The 13948-nt window shown below is 53.8% G+C and overlaps 1 long non-coding RNA gene across 1 annotated transcript; it reads left to right on the top strand.

The window, feature by feature from the left end:
* Positions 1 to 309: 309 nt before the first annotated feature.
* On the top strand, positions 310 to 9185 carry LOC143842754 (uncharacterized). The gene is made up of 3 exons (XR_013233341.1): positions 310 to 367; positions 606 to 703; positions 9117 to 9185. It is a non-coding gene; the product is annotated as an uncharacterized LOC143842754 (long non-coding RNA).
* The last annotated feature ends 4763 nt before the right edge of the window (positions 9186 to 13948 follow it).

Here is a 13948-nt window from a genome sequence, read left to right as displayed (position 1 = left end):
TCCGTCCCTAGTTCAGCCAGGAACCTAACCGCATATCCCTGGTTGGTGCCCATGCCTAGGGGATGGTTTGAGTGGGGCAGGGAGTGGTGTGAATGGAGTGGTGTGTGTGTGTGTGTGTGTGTGTGTGTGTGTGAGGAGGGGCTCCCTTAGTTAAGGTATGAAGGGGAGGTAGTGCACAGGTTGAAATAGATGTACTCGGGCTTGCAGCCGCCAGTTGATGCTGGCCAACCGAAGGCAGTGGAGGAGCCTGGAGGATGCCGGTGGAGGGAAGGGCAGGAGCCGTCCCTGCTTACCACGGGTTTTCCTTGTAGGGATACCCCGGGGGAGTTTTGATGAGGTTCTCCTGCAGTCGTGGCCACTGAAAGAGGTGAGCGATGTTCCCCAACTCCTTCGCTTGCCTCTCTGCCCCTCCTGGTCCCAGTGGGTGGGTTGGGCAAGGAGGGCTTGTGACCTGTATGCCAGCAACGGGGAAGGCAGTGTCTGGGAGAGCTAAACCTTTCGGCTCACTGTGTGCTCTTTCGGGAAGTGGGAAGGGGAGCGGGCTGAGGTGGAAGGGGCCCTGAGTTCTCAGACTGGCCTTGTAGACTTGTTGTCTGTTTCTTCAGCAGACTGAGGAAGCTTGCAGATCGAGGCCATCCAAAGAGGAGGAGAGCTGACCGGGAGAGGAGGGCCACGTGCGAAGAGACGGGGGAGCATCCAGAAGGCAAGTTCTTCCGCGGAAGCGGAAGGGCTTGCTAAGCAGGGGGCACCAGGCGACCCGAAGCCTGGCGTGATGCCACGCCTGAAGCTCCTGATGACGTTGGCTGGCAGAAGCTGGCGGCAGTCGGCCGGGGGGTGGGGGTGGGCATCAGTGGCAGGTAGCTGGGGGGAGGGGGTTGCGTAGGGATGCAGAGTGAGAGTGTGAGTGAGCGAGTGAGTGAGTGCAACCCTGCGTGCCCATCCGTTCCGATGGACAGGGACCAAACGCCCATTCGTTTCGACGGACAGGGCTTGAGTGCCCATCTGCTGGGGCGGACAGGGCTTGAGCGCTCCTCTGTCTGGACGGACAGGGCTTGCGAGCCCATCCGTTCGCAGGGACAGAGTTTGAGTGCCAGTCCACACAGATGAACGGAGCACAGTGCCCGACCCTTCAGATGGCTGGAGCACGGGTGCACGTCCCCTGAAGTGGACGCAGCTGGGGTGCCCGTCCCTTCGCAGGGACGGAGCCGGGGGCCTCGTCCCTTCGTGTGGACTGAGGTGGGGTGCCCGTTCTTTCTGGTGGACAGAACGTGTGTGTGTGTGTGTGTCAGTGTGTGTGTGTGTGTGGACGGAGAGTGAATGCGAGGGGTAGGCATGGGCACCAAGCGGCTCACCAACTGAAGTTCATGACGATTTTTAGCCTGCCGTCACAAACTTCCATGAACTTTTCAAGAATTGGTGGCGGTTCGTGTTTTGAGCAGAGAGCAGGGCTTTAAAGGCACTCAGGGCCGTCCCCTTAAACCTCTGCTTTCTTTTTTTGTCCCGTGCCGCTGTTTTTCGCGGCCTCCCCGGGGACGGGAACGCAGGGGCCGAACGGGACTCCGAGCCCTTTTCTTTATTTACTGGACCGTTTTGGTTCAGTAAAGAGAGAAATGCTACAGCTTGCATTTTACAGGACTACTATTCCAAGATAGGGAAAAAACAACAAAACACACACACATCAGGCTGCCATTTCCCTATGCTTCTCTTCTTCTTGTACATCTCCCTAACGCCGTAGATGACATACTGATGCTTCTTCCCCCCAGGCTTACATAGCCAGTCTGAAAGTCCAGGATTTCTCTCCACCTCCTTCCCCCCCGCCCCAATCTGATCTCCTATGGGACTCCGCTTTCTTCTGGATTGCAAAGTTCTTGCCTTTTGCTTCAAGAACGCAAGTGTTGCTGGTGTCCCGTATTCTAACGCTTTGTCTAATCAGTCAGTAGTAGCTGGTCAGGATTCTGTTTTCCATCTTGTTGCATGAAGGATCCTAGCAGCTGCTTTTGCCATGGATTGAACAAAGTAGCTAGACGTGTGGAGGAGTTTTCTTGTTCTGTTTCCTTATGTCCATATTGTATACTGTGCTAATTGCCCTTTCAATCTCTTTTGCCTCTCCTCATGAATCATATTCCAGCATTCCCAGGCTTTCTAGCAAGTCCTCCAGATGCGAAAAAACCATGCATCTGTCTCCTGCCGTTCCCAGCATTGGCTGATAGGAGTTTTTGCCATTCCTGCTCTACCTTGGGAAGCAGCAAGCTACCTAAAAAGCATCTTATCCCCGTTTTCTGTTAACATCTGACATTCAGTGTCCCCACAATGACTCCCACTGGGCCAGGCTTCTCTTCTTTCCAAGGCTTCAAGCCCATTGTGGCGCGCAGTCTTTAACTTGTCAACTTCTGGAGTCACCCTGCAATAACGATATGTTTTGAATGGCCCGCTAGCAAATGAGAATAAGCAGGCCTCCTACAGTCACTGGTTATTCCCTTGTAGAGCCTGCTGGAGGTTAAATTAGCCAAGCTACAGTCTTCCCTTCAGCCTTAATAATTTGCCGTTCCTTCCCCTCTCCAAAATTACACTGTCTCATTCTGTTTTTTTTCTTTTGAAGTTTGCGTATCGAAGGCATTGGCCAAAGCGATGGGCTTGGTATCTTTTGACACTGAAACAATATGTTTAGCAAGCAGTCTCAAGCTTTACTCTTGATCTTTCCTCTGGATCATTCTCAGCAGTTTTTTTTTTTAAATCCTCAGTCCTTATGAATGGCTTCCTTAGGGTCCATTCTCTCTGTTTTCACACTGCTTCCTTCCTTGAGGGTCCGGAATCCAGTCCGTACTCTCAACCGGTGCTGCCGCTGGTTTGTAGGACTTCATATGCGAAGCTGCAAGGCAACTCCTAGTCCTCTTCGGCCCCTTATTTCTCCTCCCGACGCACCGTTCGGATTGCGGTTCCGTCCCTAGTTCAGCCAGGAACCTAACCGCATATCCCTGGTTGGTGCCCATGCCTAGGGGATGGTTTGAGTGGGGCAGGGAGTGGTGTGAATGGAGTGGTGTGTGTGTGTTTGTGTGTGTGTGTGTGAGGAGGGGCTCCCTTAGTTAAGGTATGAAGGGGAGGTAGTGCACAGGTTGAAATAGATGTACTCGGGCTTGCAGCCGCCAGTTGATGCTGGCCAACCGAAGGCAGTGGAGGAGCCTGGAGGATGCCGGTGGAGGGAAGGGCAGGAGCCGTCCCTGCTTACCACGGGTTTTCCTTGTAGGGATACCCCGGGGGAGTTTTGATGAGGTTCTCCTGCAGTCGTGGCCACTGAAAGAGGTGAGCGATGTTCCCCAACTCCTTCGCTTGCCTCTCTGCCCCTCCTGGTCCCCAGTGGGTGGGTTGGGCAAGGAGGGCTTGTGACCTGTATGCCAGCAACGGGGAAGGCAGTGTCTGGGAGAGCTAAACCTTTCGGCTCACTGTGTGCTCTTTCGGGAAGTGGGAAGGGGAGCGGGCTGAGGTGGAAGGGGCCCTGAGTTCTCAGACTGGCCTTGTAGACTTGTTGTCTGTTTCTTCAGCAGACTGAGGAAGCTTGCAGATCGAGGCCATCCAGAGAAGAGGAGAGCTGACCGGGAGAGGAGGGCCACGTGCGAAGAGACGGGGGAGCATCCAGAAGGCAAGTTCTTCCGCGGAGGCGGAAGGGCTTGCTAAGCAGGGGGCACCAGGCGACCCGAAGCCTGGCGTGATGCCACGCCTGAAGCTCCTGATGACGTTGGCTGGCAGAAGCTGGCGGCAGTCGGCTGGGGGGTGGGGGTGGGCATCAGTGGCAGGTAGCTGGGGGGAGGGGGTTGCGTAGGGATGCAGAGTGAGAGTGTGAGTGAGCGAGTGAGTGAGTGCAACCCTGCGTGCCCATCCGTTCCGACGGACAGGGACCAAACGCCCATTCGTTTCGACGGACAGGGCTTGAGTGCCCATCTGCTGCGGCGAACAGGGCTTGAGCGCTCCTCTGTCTGGACGGACAGGGCTTGCGAGCCCATCCGTTCGCAGGGACAGAGTTTGAGTGCCAGTCCACACAGATGAACGGAGCACAGTGCCCGACCCTTCAGATGGCCGGAGCACGGGTGCACGTCCCCTGAAGTGGACGCAGCTGGGGTGCCCGTCCCTTCGCAGGGACGGAGCCGGGGGCCTCGTCCCTTCGTGTGGACTGAGGTGGGGTGCCCGTTCTTTCTGGTGGACAGAACGTGTGTGTGTGTGTGTGTGTCAGTGTGTGTGTGTGTGGACGGAGAGTGAATGCGAGGGGTAGGCATGGGCACCAAGCGGCTCACCAACTGAAGTTCATGACGATTTTTAGCCTGCCGTCACAAACTTCCATGAACTTTTCAAGAATTGGTGGCGGTTCGTGTTTTGAGCAGAGAGCAGGGCTTTAAAGGCACTCAGGGCCGTCCCCTTAAACCTCTGCTTTCTTTTTTTGTCCCGTGCCGCTGTTTTTCGCGGCCTCCCCGGGGACGGGAACGCAGGGGCCGAAAGGGACTCCGAGCCCTTTTCTTTATTTACTGGACCGTTTTGGTTCAGTAAAGAGAGAAATGCTACAGCTTTCATATTACAGGACTACTATTCCAAGATAGGGAAAAAACAACAAAACACACACACATCAGGCTGCCATTTCCCTATGCTTCTCTTCTTCTTGTACATCTCCCTAACGCCGTAGATGACAGACTGATGCTTCTTCCCCCCAGGCTTACATAGCCAGTCTGAAAGTCGAGGATTTCTCTCCACCTCCTCCCCCCCCGCCCCAATCTGATCTCCTATGGGACTCCGCTTTCTTCTGGATTGCAAAGTTCTTGCCTTTTGCTTCAAGAACGCAAGTGTTGCTGGTGTCCCGTATTCTAACGCTTTGTCTAATCAGTCAGTAGTAGCTGGTCAGGATTCTGTTTTCCATCTTGTTGCATGAAGGATCCTAGCAGCTGCTTTTGCCATGGATTGAACAAAGTAGCTAGACGTGTGGAGGAGTTTTCTTGTTCTGTTTCCTTATGTCCATATTGTATACTGTGCTAATTGCCCTTTCAATCTCTTTTGCCTCTCCTCATGAATCATATTCCAGCATTCCCAGGCTTTCTAGCAAGTCCTCCAGATGCGAAAAAACCATGCATCTGTCTCCTGCCGTTCCCAGCATTGGCTGATAGGAGTTTTTGCCATTCCTGCTCTACCTTGGGAAGCAGCAAGCTACCTAAAAAGCATCTTATCCCCGTTTTCTGTTAACATCTGACATTCAGTGTCCCCAAAATGACTCCCACTGGGCCAGGCTTCTCTTCTTTCCAAGGCTTCAAGCCCATTGTGGCGCGCAGTCTTTAACTTGTCAACTTCTGGAGTCACCCTGCAATAACGAAATGTTTTGAATGGCCCGCTAGCAAATGAGAATAAGCAGGCCTCCTACAGTCACTGGTTATTCCCTTGTAGAGCCTGCTGGAGGTTAAATTAGCCAAGCTACAGTCTTCCCTTCAGCCTTAATAATTTGCCGTTCCTTCCCCTCTCCAAAATTACCCTGTCTCATTCTGTTTTTTTTCTTTTGAAGTTTGCGTATCGAAGGCATTGGCCAAAGCGATGGGCTTGGTCTCTTTTGACACTGAAACGATATGTTTAGCAAGCAGTCTCAAGCTTTACTCTTGATCTTTCCTCTGGATCATTCTCAGCAGTTTTTTTTTTTAAATCCTCAGTCCTTATGAATGGCTTCCTTAGGGTCCATTCTCTCTGTTTTCACACTGCTTCCTTCCTTGAGGGTCCGGAATCCAGTCCGTACTCTCAACCGGTGCTGCCGCTGGTTTGTAGGACTTCATATGCGAAGCTGCAAGGCAACTCCTAGTCCTCTTCGGCCCCTTATTTCTCCTCCCGACGCACCGTTCGGATTGCGGTTCCGTCCCTAGTTCAGCCAGGAACCTAACCGCATATCCCTGGTTGGTGCCCATGCCTAGGGGATGGTTTGAGTGGGGCAGGGAGTGGTGTGAATGGAGTGGTGTGTGTGTGTTTGTGTGTGTGTGTGTGAGGAGGGGCTCCCTTAGTTAAGGTATGAAGGGGAGGTAGTGCACAGGTTGAAATAGATGTACTCGGGCTTGCAGCCGCCAGTTGATGCTGGCCAACCGAAGGCAGTGGAGGAGCCTGGAGGATGCCGGTGGAGGGAAGGGCAGGAGCCGTCCCTGCTTACCACGGGTTTTCCTTGTAGGGATACCCCGGGGGAGTTTTGATGAGGTTCTCCTGCAGTCGTGGCCACTGAAAGAGGTGAGCGATGTTCCCCAACTCCTTCGCTTGCCTCTCTGCCCCTCCTGGTCCCCAGTGGGTGGGTTGGGCAAGGAGGGCTTGTGACCTGTATGCCAGCAACAGGGAAGGCAGTGTCTGGGAGAGCTAAACCTTTCGGCTCACTGTGTGCTCTTTCGGGAAGTGGGAAGGGGAGCGGGCTGAGGTGGAAGGGGCCCTGAGTTCTCAGACTGGCCTTGTAGACTTGTTGTCTGTTTCTTCAGCAGACTGAGGAAGCTTGCAGATCGAGGCCATCCAGAGAAGAGGAGAGCTGACCGGGAGAGGAGGGCCACGTGCGAAGAGACGGGGGAGCATCCAGAAGGCAAGTTCTTCCGCGGAGGCGGAAGGGCTTGCTAAGCAGGGGGCACCAGGCGACCCGAAGCCTGGCGTGATGCCACGCCTGAAGCTCCTGATGACGTTGGCTGGCAGAAGCTGGCGGCAGTCGGCTGGGGGGTGGGGGTGGGCATCAGTGGCAGGTAGCTGGGGGGAGGGGGTTGCGTAGGGATGCAGAGTGAGAGTGTGAGTGAGCGAGTGAGTGAGTGCAACCCTGCGTGCCCATCCGTTCCGACGGACAGGGACCAAACGCCCATTCGTTTCGACGGACAGGGCTTGAGTGCCCATCTGCTGCGGCGGACAGGGCTTGAGCGCTCCTCTGTCTGGAAGGACAGGGCTTGCGAGCCCATCCGTTCGCAGGGACAGAGTTTGAGTGCCAGTCCACACAGATGAACGGAGCACAGTGCCCGACCCTTCAGATGGCCGGAGCACGGGTGCACGTCCCCTGAAGTGGACGCAGCTGGGGTGCCCGTCCCTTCGCAGGGACGGAGCCGGGGGCCTCGTCCCTTCGTGTGGACTGAGGTGGGGTGCCCGTTCTTTCTGGTGGACAGAACGTGTGTGTGTGTGTGTGTGTCAGTGTGTGTGTGTGTGGACGGAGAGTGAATGCGAGGGGTAGGCATGGGCACCAAGCGGCTCACCAACTGAAGTTCATGACGATTTTTAGCCTGCCGTCACAAACTTCCATGAACTTTTCAAGAATTGGTGGCGGTTCGTGTTTTGAGCAGAGAGCAGGGCTTTAAAGGCACTCAGGGCCGTCCCCTTAAACCTCTGCTTTCTTTTTTTGTCCCGTGCCGCTGTTTTTCGCGGCCTCCCCGGGGACGGGAACGCAGGGGCCGAAAGGGACTCCGAGCCCTTTTCTTTATTTACTGGACCGTTTTGGTTCAGTAAAGAGAGAAATGCTACAGCTTTCATATTACAGGACTACTATTCCAAGATAGGGAAAAAACAACAAAACACACACACATCAGGCTGCCATTTCCCTATGCTTCTCTTCTTCTTGTACATCTCCCTAACGCCGTAGATGACAGACTGATGCTTCTTCCCCCCAGGCTTACATAGCCAGTCTGAAAGTCGAGGATTTCTCTCCACCTCCTCCCCCCCCGCCCCAATCTGATCTCCTTTGGGACTCCGCTTTCTTCTGGATTGCAAAGTTCTTGCCTTTTGCTTCAAGAACGCAAGTGTTGCTGGTGTCCCGTATTCTAACGCTTTGTCTAATCAGTCAGTAGTAGCTGGTCAGGATTCTGTTTTCCATCTTGTTGCATGAAGGATCCTAGCAGCTGCTTTTGCCATGGATTGAACAAAGTAGCTAGACGTGTGGAGGAGTTTTCTTGTTCTGTTTCCTTACGTCCATATTGTATCCTGTCCAAATTGCCCTTTCAATCTCTTTTGCCTCTCCTCATGAATCATATTCCAGCATTCCCAGGCTTTCTAGCAAGTCCTCCAGATGCGAAAAAACCATGCATCTGTCTCCTGCCGTTCCCAGCATTGGCTGATAGGAGTTTTTGCCATTCCTGCTCTACCTTGGGAAGCAGCAAGCTACCTAAAAAGCATCTTATCCCCGTTTTCTGTTAACATCTGACATTCAGTGTCCCCAAAATGACTCCCACTGGGCCAGGCTTCTCTTCTTTCCAAGGCTTCAAGCCCATTGTGGCGCGCAGTCTTTAACTTGTCAACTTCTGGAGTCACCCTGCAATAACGAAATGTTTTGAATGGCCCGCTAGCAAATGAGAATAAGCAGGCCTCCTACAGTCACTGGTTATTCCCTTGTAGAGCCTGCTGGAGGTTAAATTAGCCAAGCTACAGTCTTCCCTTCAGCCTTAATAATTTGCCGTTCCTTCCCCTCTCCAAAATTACACTGTCTCATTCTGTTTTTTTTCTTTTGAAGTTTGCGTATCGAAGGCATTGGCCAAAGCGATGGGCTTGGTCTCTTTTGACACTGAAACGATATGTTTAGCAAGCAGTCTCAAGCTTTACTCTTGATCTTTCCTCTGGATCATTCTCAGCAGTTTTTTTTTTTAAATCCTCAGTCCTTATGAATGGCTTCCTTAGGGTCCATTCTCTCTGTTTTCACACTGCTTCCTTCCTTGAGGGTCCGGAATCCAGTCCGTACTCTCAACCGGTGCTGCCGCTGGTTTGTAGGACTTCATATGCGAAGCTGCAAGGCAACTCCTAGTCCTCTTCGGCCCCTTATTTCTCCTCCCGACGCACCGTTCGGATTGCGGTTCCGTCCCTAGTTCAGCCAGGAACCTAACAGCATATCCCTGGTTGGTGCCCATGCCTAGGGGATGGTTTGAGTGGGGCAGGGAGTGGTGTGAATGGAGTGGTGTGTGTGTGTGTGTCTGTGTGTGTGTGTGTGAGGAGGGGCTCCCTTAGTTAAGGTATGAAGGGGAGGTAGTGCACAGGTTGAAATAGATGTACTCGGGCTTGCAGCCGCCAGTTGATGCTGGCCAACCGAAGGCAGTGGAGGAGCCTGGAGGATGCCGGTGGAGGGAAGGGCAGGAGCCGTCCCTTCTTACCACGGGTTTTCCTTGTAGGGATACCCCGGGGGAGTTTTGATGAGGTTCTCCTGCAAGCCCTCAAGGGAGTCGTGGCCACTGAAAGAGGTGAGCGATGTTCCCCAACTCCTTCGCTTGCCTCTCTGCCCCTCCTGGTCCCCAGTGGGTGGGTTGGGCAAGGAGGGCTTGAGACCTGTATGCCAGCAACGGGGAAGGCAGTGTCTGGGAGAGCTAAACCTTTCGGCTCACTGTGTGCTCTTTCGGGAAGTGGGAAGGGGAGCGGGCTGAGGTGGAAGGGGCCCTGAGTTCTCAGACTGGCCTTGTAGACTTGTTGTCTGTTTCTTCAGCAGACTGAGGAAGCTTGCAGATCGAGGCCATCCAGAGAAGAGGAGAGCTGACCGGGAGAGGAGGGCCACGTGCGAAGAGACGGGGGAGCATCCAGAAGGCAAGTTCTTCCACGGAGGCGGAAGGGCTTGCTAAGCAGGGGGCACCAGGCGACCCGAAGCCTGGCGTGATGCCACGCCTGAAGCTCCTGATGACGTTGGCTGGCAGAAGCTGGCGGCAGTCGGCCGGGGGGTGGGGGTGGGCATCAGTGGCAGGTAGCTGGGGGGAGGGGGTTGCGTAGGGATGCAGAGTGAGAGTGTGAGTGAGCGAGTGAGTGAGTGCAACCCTGCGTGCCCATCCGTTCCGACGGACAGGGACCAAACGCCCATTCGTTTCGACGGACAGGGCTTGAGTGCCAATCTGCTGCGGCGGACAGGGTTTGAGCGCTCCTCTGTCTGGACGGACAGGGCTTGCGAGCCCATCCGTTCGCAGGGACAGAGTTTGAGTGCCAGTCCACACAGATGAACGGAGCACAGTGCCCGACCCTTCAGATGGCCGGAGCACGGGTGCACGTCCCCTGAAGTGGACGCAGCTGGGGTGCCCGTCCCTTCGCAGGGACGGAGCCGGGGGCCTCGTCCCTTCGTGTGGACTGAGGTGGGGTGCCCGTTCTTTCTGGTGGACAGAACGTGTGTGTGTGTGTGTGTCAGTGTGTGTGTGTGTGTGGACGGAGAGTGAATGCGAGGGGTAGGCATGGGCACCAAGCGGCTCACCAACTGAAGTTCATGACGATTTTTAGCCTGCCGTCACAAACTTCCATGAACTTTTCAAGAATTGGTGGCGGTTCGTGTTTTGAGCAGAGAGCAGGGCTTTAAAGGCACTCAGGGCCGTCCCCTTAAACCTCTGCTTTCTTTTTTTGTCCCGTGCCGCTGTTTTTCGCGGCCTCCCCGGGGACGGGAATGCAGGGGCCGAAAGGGACTCCGAGCCCTTTTCTTTTTTTACTGGACCGTTTTGGTTCAGTAAAGAGAGAAATGCTACAGCTTGCATATTACAGGACTACTATTCCAAGATAGGGAAAAAACAACAAAACACACACACATCAGGCTGCCATTTCCCTATGCTTCTCTTCTTCTTGTACATCTCCCTAACGCCGTAGATGACATACTGATGCTTCTTCCCCCCAGGCTTACATAGCCAGTCTGAAAGTCCAGGATTTCTCTCCACCTCCTTCCCCCCCCGCCCCAATCTGATCTCCTATGGGACTCCGCTTTCTTCTGGATTGCAAAGTTCTTGCCTTTTGCTTCAAGAACGCAAGTGTTGCTGGTGTCCCATATTCTAACGCTTTGTCCAATCAGTCAGTAGTAGCTGGTCAGGATTCTGTTTTCCATCTTGTTGCATGAAGGATCCTAGCAGCTGCTTTTGCCATGGATTGAACAAAGTAGCTAGACGTGTGGAGGAGTTTTCTTGTTCTGTTTCCTTATGTCCATATTGTATACTGTGCTAATTGCCCTTTCAATCTCTTTTGCCTCTCCTCATGAATCATATTCCAGCATTCCCAGGCTTTCTAGCAAGTCCTCCAGATGCGAAAAAACCATGCATCTGTCTCCTGCCGTTCCCAGCATTGGCTGATAGGAGTTTTTGCCATTCCTGCTCTACCTCGGGAAGCAGCAAGCTACCTAAAAAGCATCTTATCCCCGTTTTCTGTTAACATCTGACATTCAGTGTCCCCACAATGACTCCCACTGGGCCAGGCTTCTCTTCTTTCCAAGGCTTCAAGCCCATTGTGGCGCGCACTCTTTAACTTGTCAACTTCTGGAGTCACCCTGCAATAACGATATGTTTTGAATGGCCCGCTAGCAAATGAGAATAAGCAGGCCTCCTACAGTCACTGGTTATTCCCTTGTAGAGCCTGCTGGAGGTTAAATTAGCCAAGCTACAGTCTTCCCTTCAGCCTTAATAATTTGCCGTTCCTTCCCCTCTCCAAAATTACACTGTCTCATTCTGTTTTTTTTCTTTTGAAGTTTGCGTATCGAAGGCATTGGCCAAAGCGATGGGCTTGGTCTCTTTTGACACTGAAACGATATGTTTAGCAAGCAGTGTCAAGCTTTACTCTTGATCTTTCCTCTGGATCATTCTCAGCAGTTTTTTTTTTAAATCCTCAGTCCTTATGAATGGCTTCCTTAGGGTCCATTCTCTCTGTTTTCACACTGCTTCCTTCCTTGAGGGTCCGGAATCCAGTCCGTACTCTCAACCGGTGCTGCCGCTGGTTTATAGGACTTCATATGCGAAGCTGCAAGGCAACTCCTAGTCCTCTTCGGCCCCTTATTTCTCCTCCCGACGCACCGTTCGGATTGCGGTTCCGTCCCTAGTTCAGCCAGGAACCTAACCGCATATCCCTGGTTGGTGCCCATGCCTAGGGGATGGTTTGAGTGGGGCAGGGAGTGGTGTGAATGGAGTGGTGTGTGTGTGTGTGTGTGTGTGTGTGTGTGAGGAGGGGCTCCCTTAGTTAAGGTATGAAGGGGAGGTAGTGCACAGATTGAAATAGATGTACTCGGGCTTGCAGCCGCCAGTTGATGCTGGCCAACCGAAGGCAATGGAGGAGCCTGGAGGATGCCGGTGGAGGGAAGGGCAGGAGCCGTCCCTGCTTACCACGGGTTTTCCTTGTAGGGATACCCCGGGGGAGTTTTGATGAGGTTCTCCTGCAAGCCCTCAAGGGAGTCGTGGCCACTGAAAGAGGTGAGCGATGTTCCCCAACACCTTCGCTTGCCTCTCTGCCCCTCCTGGTCCCCAGTGGGTGGGTTGGGCAAGGAGGGCTTGGGACCTGTATGCCAGCAACGGGGAAGGCAGTGTCTGGGAGAGCTAAACCTTTCGGCTCACTGTGTGCTCTTTCGGGAAGTGGGAAGGGGAGCGGGCTGAGGTGGAAGGGGCCCTGAGTTCTCAGACTGGCCTTGTAGACTTGTTGTCTGTTTCTTCAGCAGACTGAGGAAGCTTGCAGATCGAGGCCATCCAAAGAGGAGGAGAGCTGACCGGAAGAGGAGGGCCCCGTGCGAAGAGACGGGGGAGCATCCAGAAGGCAAGTTCTTCCGCGGAAGCGGAAGGGCTTGCTAAGCAGGGGGCACCAGGCGACCCGAAGCCTGGCGTGATGCCACGCCTGAAGCTACTGATGACGTTGGCTGGCAGAAGCTGGCGGCAGTCGGCCGGGGGGTGGGGGTGGGCATCAGTGGCAGGTAGCTGGGGGGAGGGGGTTGCGTAGGGATGCAGAGTGAGAGTGTGAGTGAGCGAGTGAGTGAGTGCAACCCTGCGTGCCCATCCGTTCCGACGGACAGGGACCAAACGCCCATTCGTTTCGACGGACAGGGCTTGAGTGCCCATCTGCTGCGGCGGACAGGGCTTGAGCGCTCCTCTGTCTGGACGGACAGGGCTTGCGAGCCCATCCGTTCGCAGGGACAGAGTTTGAGTGCCAGTCCACACAGATGAACGGAGCACAGTGCCCGACCCTTCAGATGGCCGGAGCACGGGTGCACGTCCCCTGAAGTGGACGCAGCTGGGGTGCCCGTCCCTTCGCAGGGACGGAGCCGGGGGCCTCGTCCCTTCGTGTGGACTGTGGTGGGGTGCCCGTTCTTTCTGGTGGACAGAACGTGTGTGTGTGTGTGTGTCAGTGTGTGTGTGTGTGTGGACGGAGAGTGAATGCGAGGGGTAGGCATGGGCACCAAGCGGCTCACCAACTGAAGTTCATGACGATTTTTAGCCTGCCGTCACAAACTTCCATGAACTTTTCAAGAATTGGTGGCGGTTCGTGTTTTGAGCAGAGAGCAGGGCTTTAAAGGCACTCAGGGCCGTTCCCTTAAACCTCTGCTTTCTTTTTTTGTCCCGTGCCGCTGTTTTTCGCGGCCTCCCCGGGGACGGGAATGCAGGGGCCGAAAGGGACTCCGAGCCCTTTTCTTTTTTTACTGGACCGTTTTGGTTCAGTAAAGAGAGAAATGCTACAGCTTGCATATTACAGGACTACTATTCCAAGATAGGGAAAAAACAACAAAACACACACACATCAGGCTGCCATTTCCCTATGCTTCTCTTCTTCTTGTACATCTCCCTAACGCCGTAGATGACATACTGATGCTTCTTCCCCCCACGCTTACATAGCCAGTCTGAAAGTCCAGGATTTCTCTCCACCTCCTTCCCCCCCGCCCCAATCTGATCTCCTATGGGACTCCGCTTTCTTCTGGATTGCAAAGTTCTTGCCTTTTGCTTCAAGAACGCAAGTGTTGCTGGTGTCCCGTATTCTAACGCTTTGTCTAATCATTCAGTAGTAGCTGGTCAGGATTCTGTTTTCCATCTTGTTGCATGAAGGATCCTAGCAGCTGCTTTTGCCATGGATTGAACAAAGTAGCTAGACGTGTGGAGGAGTTTTCTTGTTCTGTTTCCTTATGTCCATATTGTATACTGTGCTAATTGCCCTTTCAATCTCTTTTGCCTCTCCTCATGAATCATATTCCAGCATTCCCAGGCTTTCTAGCAAGTCCTCCAGATGCGAAAAAACCATGCATCTG

Source organism: Paroedura picta, chromosome 8 (genome assembly GCF_049243985.1).
Source record: "Paroedura picta isolate Pp20150507F chromosome 8, Ppicta_v3.0, whole genome shotgun sequence".
NCBI classification, from domain to species: domain Eukaryota; kingdom Metazoa; phylum Chordata; class Lepidosauria; order Squamata; family Gekkonidae; genus Paroedura; species Paroedura picta.
The sequence above is the reverse complement of the archived record's forward strand: the minus strand, read 5'-3'. Positions and strand labels throughout refer to the sequence as shown.